Genomic DNA, 15,339 nt, shown 5'->3' with positions numbered 1-15,339 from the left:
TAGCTAAAGTAATGAATTTGCCTGTTAGTTTGTTTGAATGATTACACAAAAAAGCATATCAGAGAGAATATCAAGAAACTAGTGGACAGTTGGAGCATAGGCAAAAGGAAAAACCTGATACATCTTGGAGTGGGCCTAAATTTGCAGCTTGCAGCACTGGGTTTGATGGCAGATGCTCTCTGAGTGGTCTTGATGCAATATGTGTTAAAGGAAGCACCAATCTGCACCAAATCTCCCAGCAATGGATCCATGGTAGGTGTATAAATTAAATGACTAACATCTGCTGAAATTTCTACAATGTCTGTGATTCATCCAAGATTAATTCATGTAAGGTGATTCATCCAAGATAAATCAATGGCAAAGAGAAACTTAAACATATTATCCTGTTTAAAATACTACTACTAAAAACATATTAAGTCCATCTTGTGGAAAGAAAATTAAACAACTAAGCATTTGATACTTGGGGTGCACAATTTCTGTTCTTCTAAATGAATACACTTTTTAAATTTATTGATAATAGAAAAGGTTTGTAGGGGAAAGAAAAGCAAAAACAGAAGTTACCCTTAATATGTCAAATGAAATGAAGAGTAAATTTGTAATTATAGGCTTATCTTAATGTAAATATCCTGGCAGCTTTAAAGGAACACAACATTTCAGTAAGAGAAAAGGTGTGTTGTTATAAATGGGTCCAACAGATAAACCTGGAATCTCTTTACAGCCAGCCTGTCGGTGAACAGAGGCGCCTACAAAACTCACTGACATTAATAAAATAGTAAAAGCAATCCGATTAGCAGTATTGAGTTTAAAAAGCATGATTGGAAATAAAAGAACAAGACATATTAACTCCAAAACAGTCAATATTATCATTCTTTGTTCAAAATAGTTACTAGAGATCATTTTAAAGTTTCTGGATATTGTTCTTACCACATTCTACATCCTTGATTGATCACTTTAATAAGTTTTTCGTAAAAAGAATAGCTGGCAGGTGGTCTGAACTGATGGAGCCCAACTTGCTAAAATCACACCCCATCCAGTCACAGGCAATCACCTGCTGTGGTGGACAGGAGAAACTACAAGAAGTCCGGGTGATTGAAGAGATCTGCATAGCTTGAGAAACCCTTTCTGAAGCAAGATGAGAGGAAGAATAGAGCTAGGAATAGGAAGCCAAAACCATCTGCCAAAAACCACTGACAGCATCCCAGACTTAAGAGGCTCTTGTGATTATATATATTCAGGGTCCAGCTAAAAAGCCGTGCCACTTGATCTGACGAGACTAATACTATTGGGGGTTTCTGTTTGAGTGCTTATTTAAAATTTGTTTGAAAAATACACAAATCATGAAAAAAGACAAGTTGACGTTTCTGATGTGGGAGGAACATGACATCTCCTGCAGTAAGCCTGTCAAAGCTGAGGCGTAACAAATTTGTGGCTATTGAGCCAAACATTTTCATGTAGTTTAAAGTGAGATTCAGAATGAAGGGCTGTGGGTATTTAACCAACACAGACAGGCTAATCGCACATTGCCAGCAGAGATGGAGTTACATTTAACCAAGATGTTGATGGTTTTGAGTTAGCTTGAACTTAAAAAGGGCTAAAGATGAAGAAACAGTTAAACTGCAAAGGACACGATCCTTTAAATCACAGTTTCACTCCAAGAAGTTCTTAGTCCACTATGACAGTGTATCTCACCTCTGATCCTTGGAGACTCCTGCCCTGCATATTTTATAGGTTTCCACACTTCAACACACCTGGCCCAGTTGATCAGTTCAGTTATTCTGAATCAGATGTGCTGGAGTTGGAAACCTCTCAGTCTTTGAGAACTATGATTGAGGAACACTATGAGCTGTTTAGCAGCGAAGCAAAGCCAATGGACCAACATGAGCAACAGCAACGTGCACCTCACATGGTTCCACATGCTTTTGAAACTGCCTTCAAGTGGCAGCAATGAGCAGTTAGAAGTAGTGTTTGCAGACAATATGCATATTTCTAACACCACTCTTATGACTTCTAAAGCAGTACTATATAACTCTTTGATCTTAAAACTCTGTTTCTGACTTGTTTTGACGTAACAGAAACGTTTATTATGTACATTTTAGGAGCCTTAGTTGTCCAACAGCGTCCTGAGGCTGAGAAACCAAACTTCACAACTTTTGCTTTTGGGACGCTGCTTCACGCACTGCGTCACGCGTTAGCAGCTGGACATTAACACAATGACCATTTTGAACATGAACTATGGCTGATTCATCAAAGAAATGCAAGATGACAATTTGGAGAAAAAAAGGAAAAGAAAAGTACAGTGGCCTGGAAGTGCAAAACAACATAACATCGAGTAAAACACTTTTGCAAGTTTGCCGAAACACTTTTACAAAGACAGGTGTTACACCAAAATCTGTGACCCATCAGAATCTGTGACTACAAGGAGCCCTCTGCATGTACGTCTTAGAAGATGAGCAAAGTCTTGAAAACACTTAGCTCGTGTTCTAAGACATACCCCCTGTGGTCACAGATTCTGATGGATCACAGATTTTGGTGTAAACTTGTAAAAGTGGATGTAATATTGTTTTGCACTTCTTAGCCACCGTAGAGAAGAGACAGAGCAAGAGATAAGACAGCAGTCAATATCAGACTGACTTTTGCTGGCTGGAGAGAGCTTAAAGTTCAGGTAGGATGCAAGATGGATGTCAAATCACCCGTCATTAATGCCAACTTAAATCTGGTAAGTGTGTGACTTCTGTAGTGTGGGACTTATTTGCTTTTATCTTCTGGCTGTGTTTTTAGATGCCATTTTATCTTATTACTCTGTATCTGTTTTATTTTTCTTCAATTCTAATTTATCATTATTTTTTTAGCTTTTATACTATTAGACAGCAGATTTTGTACAGCACTTTGGGCCCTTTGTGTTCTTTAAATGTACTATATAAATAAGCTTGATCTTCCCAAAGTCCCATAGTGCTTCTTTAACAGCAGCAGTTAACTTATTGATCCAGTTATTTGACAGGATTTTGATTGGAAAAGATGCACTGTGTAAGTAGAGCTGATTTACTGACCGGCTGAAACTATCAAACAAGCGTTTCATTTAGAAAATTCCGTAAAATACTTTTAAACTGGTTGTTTTGTTTAACCAACATATACTGAATTTGCATCGACATTAAACAACCAGGAGAAACTCTTTGAGATTGATAAGCATTTATTCAATTTTAAAACCAGTTAGGTAACTAACAGGTAAATTCTTAAGTGATTATAAAATGATCAACATAACCAGCTGACAACAGTCTCTGTGTTTGATCACCTTTGCCTGACAGGTCCGTCTTCCTGCAGGAGGGGGGGTCAAGTCCTTACTTTGTTTTACAATGTGATAACCCTGCTAATGACCAAATGGCATGGCTGGCTCTAAGCCAGGTGATCAATAAAGATAGAGAAAGAAAAGGACAAACGGCACTCATAACAGTGGGAGGTCTGGGAGGGCTCCGCCGGTGATAAGAATGACAGACGTGTATTTCCAAAAGAGAAGGAATATTTATTTGTGTCATTTTCTGTCTACAAGTCTAGAATATTTATTGTTTCTACATCATAAATGAAATTATGAAACACCCCTCAGTCTGTTAAGCAAACAATGAGCACACACACACACACACAGGCAGTAGAAATAAATAATAAATGTGTGGGAAAGGAGGGTCTGGCAATTGTTAATTTATCAAAAGTTGCGTTTCCATTACAGTATTTCACAAAATAAAGGCAACATTTCTAAGATTTTGATAAAGTGCAATTGCGATTTGCAGGTGTTTCCATTGAATGGTGTTTAGCGCATTAGCCGTTATTCTTGTAAAATCTCGTCCCACGAGACTCCCTTTGAGGAGGATAGAGGTTTCTAAATCTTTGTAAAACTCTTGCATTTCGCCATTGTTTGCCATCAGGGATGACGATTATATTTTTTTCTTTAATTATTTGTTAAAAGATTTCCGTCTCCTCCTGCTTCTACTCAGACTGTGCCATCTCTATTTGAAATGAACTGGTCACATGACCCACTACGTCACGTCCGGTGAAGCGTAAATGCGAGAAAAGTGTTTCCATTACACTTTTGCGATATACTTCTATATCGACACATCTAAAAAACCACCTCATGAGAGCGTAAAAACTTTTTAGTGATATTTGAGAAATTTCGAAATGTAGGTGTTTCCATTACAGTTTTTTTATTGCGATATTTAGCTTTTGTGCAATTTTAGGGATAATGGAAACACACCTAAAGAAACACATAAGAACACTCAAATAAATAAAATAAAATTTCTTTTAATCACACAAGGACCGAATGATGCTAGAAATAATCCCATTTGCTGTTTAAGCTCCATCCTCACTATAGCAGCAGGTCTAAATGCCCATTTATGCTCAACGCAGAAGACGGATATGCAGACGGACAGACTTTTTCGTCCAGCCCCTGCATCGGTTATGCCAGTAATTTGGTAAAATTTCACAAAGCTTAGCCTTCCATTGCGTGATGCGAAAAATTGAGCAATACTACCAGAAAATACTGGGGCAGTGCTGGGCAGAATAGCTGACATTTAACCAGCTAAAGAAAAAAAACATCAAAGTAGAGGAACAGGAAGAAAAAAAAAAGCAGATGAAGAATGAAGACAAGGACAACAACTTTAGAAATTGCACGAACTTTTGAAGAAAGGCTATGCAAATATTTAGGGTGTGTTGGGAGCTTGGAAACAACTTTATAGCGCTGCATTACCGCCGCCAACCAGTGTCCGAAACCAACATCAGAACGTGGAAGTGAGCTCTGAACTCAGCACAGCCCACTAGTGGAGGAATTGACTTAACAGCCATGGCAACGTAAAAGACGCATAGAAGTATGACAGCGACGTATGACAACATTTAAAATGGATATTCCTATTTACGTACGTAAGGGAGCATAAATGGGCCTAAAGATGTTATTGACTGGAACTTCTGGTAGTAAATATGTCAATGGTTGTGATAGGTTAATAACCATACTAGTTGTGCTGAGCACCAAAATGCTGTAATTTTGTCTGATTAAGAATGTTTTATATTAGGATCCCAGCAAAAGATTACTGTTAAAAAACTTGAAGGTCAACATGTTTTTTGACCCCGATTCTTTGAATCACAGATGATGAAAGGCTATCTGACTCCACAGCAACTCTAGAAAACAGAAAAAATAAAAACAAGATAATTAATCCTTTTGATTACATCTAAGCAAAATAGTTCCATAGACATCAACAACCATTTTGTTTATACTTAGCAGAACCACCAGGATTAAAAAACAGTCTTGACTCTGCAAACGGTAAGGTTGTCTGAAAACTGGCGCTTGGGAGAAGGTCTGTTTTTCTATAGGCATCAGAGATAAATCCAGTCCACACAGATGTTTCACTAGTAATAATGTGACTCCAACTGATCGATTTCAGACCTCATTAAAGTGTTTTATAAAGTATTGTTTATATAAAGTCCCAATATTACTCGAAGTTGTGCAGCTTTCTGAAAGAGAATTATACCAAACTGAGCTGCTTTGACCTGTTCATGGTGTTAGAGACGCCTCATGATCCAGCTAGAAGCTATAGAGATATTCTGAGGCTACACTTGAAACCGTCACTGGCATGGTTACAAAGCCAAATCCACTTTATCAGCTCCACCTGTTTGACTGCTTGTTAATCTAATCAGCCAATCACATGGCAGCAGCTCAACACATTTAATCATGTAGACATGGTGAAGATGACTTGATGAAGTTTTAACTGGGCATCAGTGATTTTGAGCGTGGCATGGTTGTTGTTCTGAGTATTTCACTGACTGCTGGTGTACTGGGAGTTTCACACTCAACCATCTCTGGGGTTTACAGAGAATGGTCTGAAGATGGTCCGAAAAAGCATGTAAAAGCACCAAAAGTTGAAAGTTCACAGCCAGTAAGAGATATTAAAAAACTAGCACAATAAATAAAAAAAAGAAAAAGAAAAGAGGAGCACAGTATAACACAAATTATTGATTTAAATGTCTGGAAATGGACAGGGAGCCAGTAAAGAGATGCCAAACCCAGAGTTATGTGTTCATGCTTTTTTTTTTTTTTTTTTTAAATAAGTAAAAGACGAGCTGGAGCCTTCTGAACAATTTATAAATAATACAGAGAAGACGGGTCCAGACATATACTGTACAATGCATTGCCGCAATTCAGTCCAAAGATAATGAAAAGCATAAACATTTTCCGGGTCTTTGAGGGGGAGGGGAGGTAAGGATTCACCCTGGTTTTTATAACACCTTAGAGAGCCATGAAAAATCCTGCTGAGATTTCTAAGATCAAAGTCTAGGTCCAAACATACAGAAGAACTGTCAGCCAGATCCAATCTTCCAAAACACTGGTTTTATTTTTGTTAAAGTTGAGAAAGTTAAACATCAGCTAGGTTTTAAGCCCACTAAGATGGTTGCAGCAGATTACTCAAGTTTAATTTGACAGACAAATAGACCTGGATATCATCAGCAAAACCATATTACGTTTCCTGAAAATAAATCTCCCAGGTAACACATGACCAAAGAAAGAGCAATGGACCCAAAATAGACTCCACGAGCATTCCCTAAATGATCAGTAAAAACTCAGCTTATTAAGGTATGTTGAAAAAAACTTTCATACAATATACTGTTAAAGTACAGACAATATAATAATTTCTCAGGTGTATTGACGTCTGCAGATGGGTTTAAAATTTCAGAATATACTGTATATGTATACAGCCACCCACAGAAACCAGTCAGACTTTATCATAGTTCCACACCACACCTTTAGATATCTACACTTTCATCATCAGATTAAAATGAGACATAATGGCTGTTCAAAAACAATTCCACACATTCTTTCTTAAGGGTATCTTACTGTCCATTTGGAGAATCATTAAATCGATGCGACAGCAGGAAAATCAGCTGGAAATTAAGCTGATCCTGTCTTTGACTAAGGTAAGTGATCAAAAAGATAGTTTTAAGTTACTGAAAACAACAAATTTCTTTTTCACACAGTTCAGAGAATAATTCCAATAAAACAATTCCCTTTAAGGCTACACACTTAAACGTTAAGATGTTTTTCTTGCAGTATAATAATATGAACACATCTGCTTCATCCTATTCTTCACCAGGCAGAGCTTTGCCTCAACCATGAAATATCATAAATCAAACATACTCCTATTTACAAGAAACAACTTAACAACGAAACATGAACTCCTTCCAGACATCTTCGAAAAAGGACAGAAGTTTCATCAGCTGCTTCTAAAAGGATGGGATCAATACAGAGGACTATGGTGCGGCTTTCACTTCTGTATCTGTGTAAATAAAGTGTCCAAACATTTTCAGAGGTGATTGTGTGATGGAAGATAAACACCAGATGTTCCTCTGATATAGATAACAACTGTCAGCTCAGATTCATTGCACACATTTTAAGTAAAACTGCAGAAAACAGGCGACATATGATAAAGATAAAAGTTAATCACAAACATTTCATGCTGTCAGAGAGGTCCCGTGTCAGACCGCAGTCCTCTTGGGGGCTGTGGTTGTGGTGGTACTGGTCTGCATCCCATTTCTATTACTTTGATGTCTCTAATCTTTGTCCAACCTCTGTTAATATAGAATATTAGAGTGATCCCATGGAAAGTTGAAAAACCCACTGCAATCTTTACAGCTTGTCAAAAAAATGTTCCGATCACAGTTAAGTCCCTGTCATGCCCGGGATTCCTTCTGATGTTTTAGTGGAAAACAATCAGGTTTTACTATATGCAATCAGTGGCAAATAGCCCACTCAGATGAATACTATTTCTGAAAACTTTGGTGTCTTTTTGTAGGATTTTTGTGGTACCCCTGAACATATATTGATGGCATCCATTAAAAAAGTGGTTAGAAAGTGTTCAACATTCCTCTGCTTTTACTTATGAGTCATATCATGACAATAAATCAGAATTACGACTCACTATTTCACCCTGAGCTTCTAATCTTTACAGATCCTCTTTCTCCCTCTGTAGTCATTGTTCTCTCTCAGCTGCTTGATCTTTCTCAAATCTCTTGCTAAATTTATTCCAGTGGCTCACAGTTTTGATACAACTCAGTGACCTCTCCACTGCGCGAATATGCTGCCACTGCAGCAACACACTCCTGCAGTGAAGATCAACGAACAGCTGAACCCATGATTTGGTTTGTAATTGAAGCATGTTTTGACCTATTTTAACAAAGACTACACCGCAATTATATTGTTTTCTGAAAAAACATGCCTTGTTTAAAGGAAAAAAATGGGAACATGGAAAAAAAAGAGGGAAATTACACATCTGGTAGAAAATCTTAGAACTAAAAAGGTTCATTGTCAACAGCCTAGTTGACACTTAACTTCAGCTGGGTTCACCTTTATAAATAGTTCCGCAAGCATATGGTCATTTTAAAATTTTGTGAATTTGTTTTTGCAAAAAGGGAAATAGTTAACAACAAAATGGGATATTTGTGATTTTCAGGTCGTGCAGCAGTAATGCATTAAACCCAGAATGAGTCGCTGGAGGAAAATTCAGCTTGAAACATTTGTAGCTACAACACTGACAACTCATATTGAAGCTGAAAGGAAGATTTGGCTTTGAAAAAGAAAATAATGCTTGATTTATGATTTAGTGTATTTTTAAATGTTTAAGCAAGACAAGTTTATTTGTTTAGCACAATTCAATGTCAGGGTGAGTCAAAGTGCTCTATAGAAACATTGTATATCAGAAAATAAGAAGCATTATTTAAAATTAAAAACAAAAGAGAATAGAAAAAGAGAGAACATTAGATAAAAACAGTATTACAAACATGATCAAGTTAAAAAATTCAAGCTTAAAAGAAACGGTGCAGAGTTGAACTTATAAATAAAAACTATTCAAATGTAGCAGAGAACAGGTGGGTCTTTAACCCTGATTTAAATAAACTCAGTTTGTTCCAGACATGTGGAGCATAAAAGCTGAATGCAGCTTCTCCGCGTCTGGTTCTGACTCTGGGAACAGATAAAACACTGGATCCAGATGACCTGAGTGTTCTGGTAGGTTCACACTGAGTCAAGAGGTCACTGATGTATTTTGTTCCTAAACCATTCAGAGCTTTATAGACCAGCAGCAGAACTTTAAAATCTATTCTCTGATGAACAGGCAGCCAGTGTAAAGACCTCAGAGCTGGACTGATGTGGTCCACTTTCTTGGTCTTAGTGAGGACTCGAGCAGCAGAGTTCTGAATAAGCTGCAGGTGTCTAATTGATTTTTTAGATAGAACCTGTAAAAACACTCTTAGAATAATCAAGCCAACTAAAAATAAAAGCATGGACTAGGTTTTACAGGTCCTGCCGAGACATCAGATCTTTACTTTTGATATATTCTTAAGGTGATAGTAGGCCGACTTTGTGATTCCCTTAATGAGTTTTTCAAAGTTTAGCTCTGAGTCCATCAATACACCCAGATTTCTGGCCTGGTTGGTAGTTTTTAGGTGTATAGACTGAAGCTCTGTGGTGACCTTTAATTGTTTCTCTTTGGCTCCAAAGACAATCACCTCAGTTTTGTTTTTGTTTAACTGAAGAAAGTTTCGACGCATCCAATCATTAATCTCCTCAATGCATTTACCAAGAGCCTGTATGGGGCCTTGGTCTCTTGGTGAGATTGTAATATATATCTGTGTGTCATCTGCATAGCTATTGTAACTAATTTTGTTTTTCTTTATGACCTGTGCCAGTGGGAGCATGTAGATGTTAAACAAAAGAGGCCCCAGGATGGAACCTTGAGGAACGCCACATGTAATTTTTGTCTGCTCAGATGTAGTTACCTATTGACACAAAGTACTTTCTATTCTCTAAATAAGATTTAAACCAGTGTAGCGCAGTGCCAGAGAGGCACACCCAGTTCTCCAGTTGTTTAAATAATAAATTGTGGTCGACTGTATGAAATGCAGCGCTAAGGTCCAGTAAGACTGACATTTTTCCATTATCTGTATTGAAACATATGTCATTAATGACTTTGGTCAGAGCAGTCTCAGTGCTGTGGTGCTGTCTAAAACTTGACTGGAAGACATTGTAGCAGTTGTTTTGCATTGGAAACTAATTTAGCTGATGAAAAACAGCTTTTTCAATGATCTTACTTAATGGAAGTGTAAGATTTGAAAGAAATGGAAGTTTTGAGATCAGCCTGTTTTTCATTTGGGTCTTGTCTAGATTGTCCCTTTTGAGTAGAGGCTTGAATACAGTTTTAACAGCGGATCTGGGAAGACACCCGAAATTAAAGACAAGTTCACAATCTGTAACAGATCTGGCTCTAAAGTCTTTGAGACCTTTTTGAAAAAAACCTATGGGCTGGATGTCCAAACAACAAGAGGAGGAGTTCAGCAAACATGAGATGTCCCCCAGATCTTGTAGTTAATGGGATAAAGCTGTGTCATGGTGTTTTAACTGGTTTTTAACTGACACAGTATATTTCCTGAACCTGCAGTTGATGAACCAACTGCTTGTCTGGTAATCTGGATTTTGCCCGTATAAAAATTTGCCAAACTCGTTGCAAGCCTTGCTCATCAATGAACAAGCAGGTTTTGCTTTAAGGGCGGGGCTTAGGCGAGTCTATCTCCTCCAGATCTGACATTCACTGGAGTTACAACATCCACTGACACTATGGCAGCTGCCAGTTCAGGTAAAACACTTGTACAGCAGGTATGTCAATTTTACTGCATAACTGGACTAAGTCACTAACTACATATAGTTTTAACAGTTTAATACGGGGTGTTGGTTTGGCAGATTGTTTAGCAAGAGAAAGTAAAGTTATGCTTACGGATCTGGCCAGCCTGTAAGTGGCGCTGCAGTGCCAACAGAAATACACCAAAATAAAGGAGCAAGACATGGAGCATGCTCTGATGCAAACTACCAGCAAAAAAGAAGCAGAAGAAAAAGAAGAATATAGACTTATTTACCCTTCTTTTTGCTTAAATGTGTCAGACAATATGATTTAAAAAATAAATTGAAATTATTAGTTTTATTTTGAAAAATAATTATTATTAAATCAGAAAAAGTGATCTAGTGAACTCATTTCAAGACTGAAGCTTTAACAGGATTAATTTTAAGTCAATGAGCGGTACCATCAAACTAAAATGGTTGCAGCCTTTTATAAAGAATAAAACCAAAAACTGTCTCTATATCTTTGAGAAATGTGGGGGAATTGAATTTTTACTTAAAAGATTCTGATATTTCTGAACGACCTCTTAAATGACCTGAATTCCATAAATAGGCTCTCCAATACTTGAAAATGTTGTACAAACACAAGTTTTCCCCACACACAACTATAATATGGAACAATAGATATAGGCTGATTAATGGAAAATATTGTCTTTTTAGAAGAAGAAGAAGAAACGACAACTTGGAGTCGTCAGGCGCCATTAAAACCTATGTTTCTCAAATATCCTCAGTGGGCTATTTTCGGATGACTGTGAATTGCACAAGATATTAGGATGAAGTTAGGATGTCACGGTGCAGTATTTTTTCCTTCACCTTCTAAAGCTTATTGATTATGTGGTCTGGCGTTCATTGTTTTTGTTTTTGTTTTTTTTTTACTTATAGCTCATGAGAATGAAAGCGTGAAAATGAATCCTGAGCCGATTTTTCAAACTATAGCTTCTGCCTACTTTGCAAAGCAGCTGGATTCTAGTGAGATCGCAATCGTGAAAGAATCCATCTTGTGAGGTTCGGAGCTCTCTTGTTCATGACTGACACAAACGTTTCCTGTGCTGGAACCTCTGGGCTGGTTTTAGGTGTGGCAACAATCAACAACGCTGGTTTCACTAGCTGGTTCTGGTCTCGATCCAGTTTGATTTATCAGACTTGAGTCACGTTTTACTCAAGGCCTTGGATAAAGCATCTATCAATCACTTGCAAAGTATTTTATTCTAAATACCTGACCTTCTCATTTTCTACGGAGGACTTCACATATGGTTCTGTGAAACAAACCATCTGGTGTGTCAGGCTGAACCACCAAAGCTTTTCATCATCTGGGAGGCGACTGCGATGGGAAAATATTAGGTTTTATTTAGGTTTTTTTTGTTTGTTTGTTTCATTGTCTTATTTCATTGTCACTAAAGTAAAGCAGTCATTACTCATAATTTGTTTGACAAATCACTTTTTTTTTTCCAACACAGACTTTTTGTCATTAATTCCTAAAACTAATCAGTTACAGAATATGATTTGGTTTCCTCATACATGACTCGTAATATGATCAAGTTAACTGGATGTCAGTTGCATTAAAGTGTATGTATAGAATTGCAGCTAATATACGGATATTTCCATTTGACAACCAAGTAAAGAAACCTGAACAAATGATCCATTAATTGCAGACTAATAACATAATTCCTTAAAGGCTTGGAACAGGAAGTCATGATACATGCCACATTAAATCAAATCATTCATTCTTTAAGCATGACTCAATTAGAAGATTGAAGTGTTGCCTATTACTACATTAAACGGTCCTGAAGTTGGGTCACTTTGCTTTAATCTGCTCAGAGATTCTGTTCTATTCTACTGTTCTACAGTCATTTAGCAGACGCTTTTATCCAACACCTGACACCTGAAGGGAATTCACTGTTCACTTAGACAGGGGAAAGTGAATGAATCAGAACATATTTATTTAGGTTGGAGGAGGAATCACCGGTCGGCTCTGCAACATTGTCCTAATAAGTAGTCTGAGCAGAAAGATCAAATTAGTTTGATTGACTTCAGAAGAACCTCACACAACAATTAGTTCCCATTTCTATAGCTGCACCAATGAAAAACAGAAAAGATAAGACCATTTGACAAACAGAAAACAGGGTTTTGGTGATTCCCAAAGAGTGTTAGCTGGAAACCTGGCATGTCTCAGCATGGAGGCAGAAACTGAACAAGCAGAGGACAAAAGATAGAAAACTATCTGGAGCAGATAAACAGGACCCGAAGGTAATGTCCTGAAGTAACACGAACAAATCCAGCAAAGACCAGAACCTGGACCTAGGAAATGCATCTGGACAATCAGGTGATTCATCTAGTGTTGACTGAAGCTTCATTAGAAATGATCTCCATGGAAACGTGGATGAAACATCCAAAGAGCTTTAGGAAGTCCTTTAAGAAGTCTGGAGAACTATTCCTGAAGACTCAAAGAAAGAGGCTTCAGACTGATGATGAATAAAGCTTAGACCAAATATTCACTTTCAAGCTCCTTAGAACCAGAGAAACTCTCTTTCTGCCTCATGTACTGGATTTATATTTCTTTTTGCATGTTTCAATAAATCCCTGTAGGCTACCCTTTTCTTTGATGGGTGGCTCAAGATTTTTGCACATTACCAAACAATGAACCAAACAGACGGTGAAGGAGAAGTAGATGCAAACAGGCTGACCACATGCTCCAGCCAGGATGCATCACCCCAGTGAGGATGAGTCTAAATATCCACAAACAACAACAAAAAAGCCTCAAACCCCAGGAGAGCCCTTACAAGAATACAGCTACTGATTTCCTTTAGCACCTCTTGGCTTCATGTTTGCATGTGTCATCCAACAAACTTCCCTCATTTCACATGTCAGACAACTAAGCTAAAACTTCCTTGGCTGCGGGAGGCAGAGTCAGGCTGAAGCAGCAGCTGGACAGAAGACAATGTGGAAAGGATTCTGCAGGAGAAGCTGCAAACTGAACGGCTTCAGGCGTCTGAGGGAGCGAAATATCAAGTGGAAAATTAGACCTCTTGTGCCCTGTCTGGGTCAAGAATAATATTTTTTAAATTAAGTTTGTGTCAGATGATCATGATGGAAACAGTTAACTGTCTGCGTCTGGATTAATATTTACTTTTAGAAAACAGAATGAAGGCGTCGTTATGCGGGTTTCTGCCAATTTTTCATAAATAGAATATTCCTTCTTTTCACTCGAAGTTGGCGTCTGTTCGTCTTCGCGGTGTAATATGAGAAACTGTTCCCATCTGCGTTGGGAAGGTTTCTGTTTAACACTTCTGAAACTCTGCTGTGAGGTCTCACCTGCTCTTCACCAAATACAACTTTTCCAAACTTAGCAATGTTGCAGCTGGTCGTGGACTGTTTCAGAAAACAGCACAGGACCTACATTGTTATCTAACCATGATTAACGCAATACCTGCGGACCTGGAGAAAGTGAAAGTGACAACAAAATGCGCACATCTACGCACAGCCAGAAAAGGCACACCTGTGTGACCAATGAGGCAGCTTCGAAATTAAAATGTACATTAAAGCGCACACAAATGTGGATATAATGCACTTAACAGCCGTCTTAACCCCGAGTTGAACCATCACAGCTTGGTGTCCAACCAGAACCACATTTTAATCTTCAAGCAGGCTGTTAAAGGTTTGTCATAAACAGTCCTCACCTTTAAAAATGAACAAACGTCCTCACGTCCAAGGTCCTCACAAAAGTAGATGAGCGTATAGGTACGCACGCACCTCGAGGGACCCTTTTGCTCCACGCTCCAGGGATGCGTAATGTCTCTTGTGTGCTCAGATGCGGAGGTCGTGCAGACTTCTTAACAGAAACAAAGCGGGACGATAAGAATCCATTCACGAATCGGTCAGCTGAAGTTGTTCAAGGTTTCGTTCATCCATGGAGGATCGGTGCGCTCGCTGTGTGCTGCCAAGTGCGCAACACGGTGGCCTGCACCTTCTTCCAATCAATCTCAACTCCCAGACGCTTATCAGAGCATGTCGGCATACCTCCACCGCCCCCCATCGGGAAACACAGCCCACTTCCTCTTTGATCCGCGTCACAGACACGCAACAACTCAGTCTCCTAAAACCGAATGACTGAGTAATGAAATTTTGCATATATATATATATATATATATATATATATATATATATATATATATATATATAATTATTATTATTATTAAACGTAAGGCTTTCCAGTGTGACGTGTATCATTTGTAAACATTTTTATGGAAGGTTTGAGGGTTTTCATCAAGTGAAAGTTCAAAGTTCTTGTTTTAACAGTGAGTGTCAGACTTTAAACTTCACTTTCAAACACTTATATAAAGAATTTGCCTTTAAATTCTGATTTTATCATTATTTTTTAAAATCCTGAAACCTTCAGTTTCAGTCCGTCTCCTTATTGTCTTTTTTTCTATTGATCAGAGCCCAGTGGGACGTCCATCCACGGTAGATTCACTTTAAAATTAAATGTAACCGGAACTGCAAATACTGAATTTCGACAGGCATCGTGCGCGCGCGCGCAGACATTCTTCCAACATAGCGAAACAGACAAAAGCCGGACACCCTACTGGCGGCGCTCCGGCCTGCACATTATACTTTCATTCACCGTGTGAAGGAGACCCTACCCC

General features: G+C 38.2%; 1 protein-coding gene across 2 annotated transcripts in view; it reads right to left on the bottom strand.

Annotated features, from left to right (window-relative positions):
* il34 (interleukin 34) overlaps positions 1-14,713 on the bottom strand; it is a 75,817-nt gene extending 61,104 nt beyond the window's left edge. For both annotated transcript variants that reach the window (XM_041997487.1, XM_041997486.1), the window contains exon 1: positions 14,374-14,713. The gene's annotated coding sequence lies outside the window, so the exon portion shown is untranslated. The remainder of the gene's footprint in view (positions 1-14,373) is intronic.
* Positions 14,714-15,339: the final 626 nt, after the last annotated feature.

The sequence above is a fragment of the Melanotaenia boesemani genome, chromosome 10 (genome assembly GCF_017639745.1).
Source record: "Melanotaenia boesemani isolate fMelBoe1 chromosome 10, fMelBoe1.pri, whole genome shotgun sequence".
Classification (NCBI taxonomy): Eukaryota; Metazoa; Chordata; class Actinopteri; order Atheriniformes; family Melanotaeniidae; genus Melanotaenia; species Melanotaenia boesemani.
Note: the sequence above shows the minus strand (reverse complement) of the source record. Positions and strands in the feature narration are given on the sequence as shown.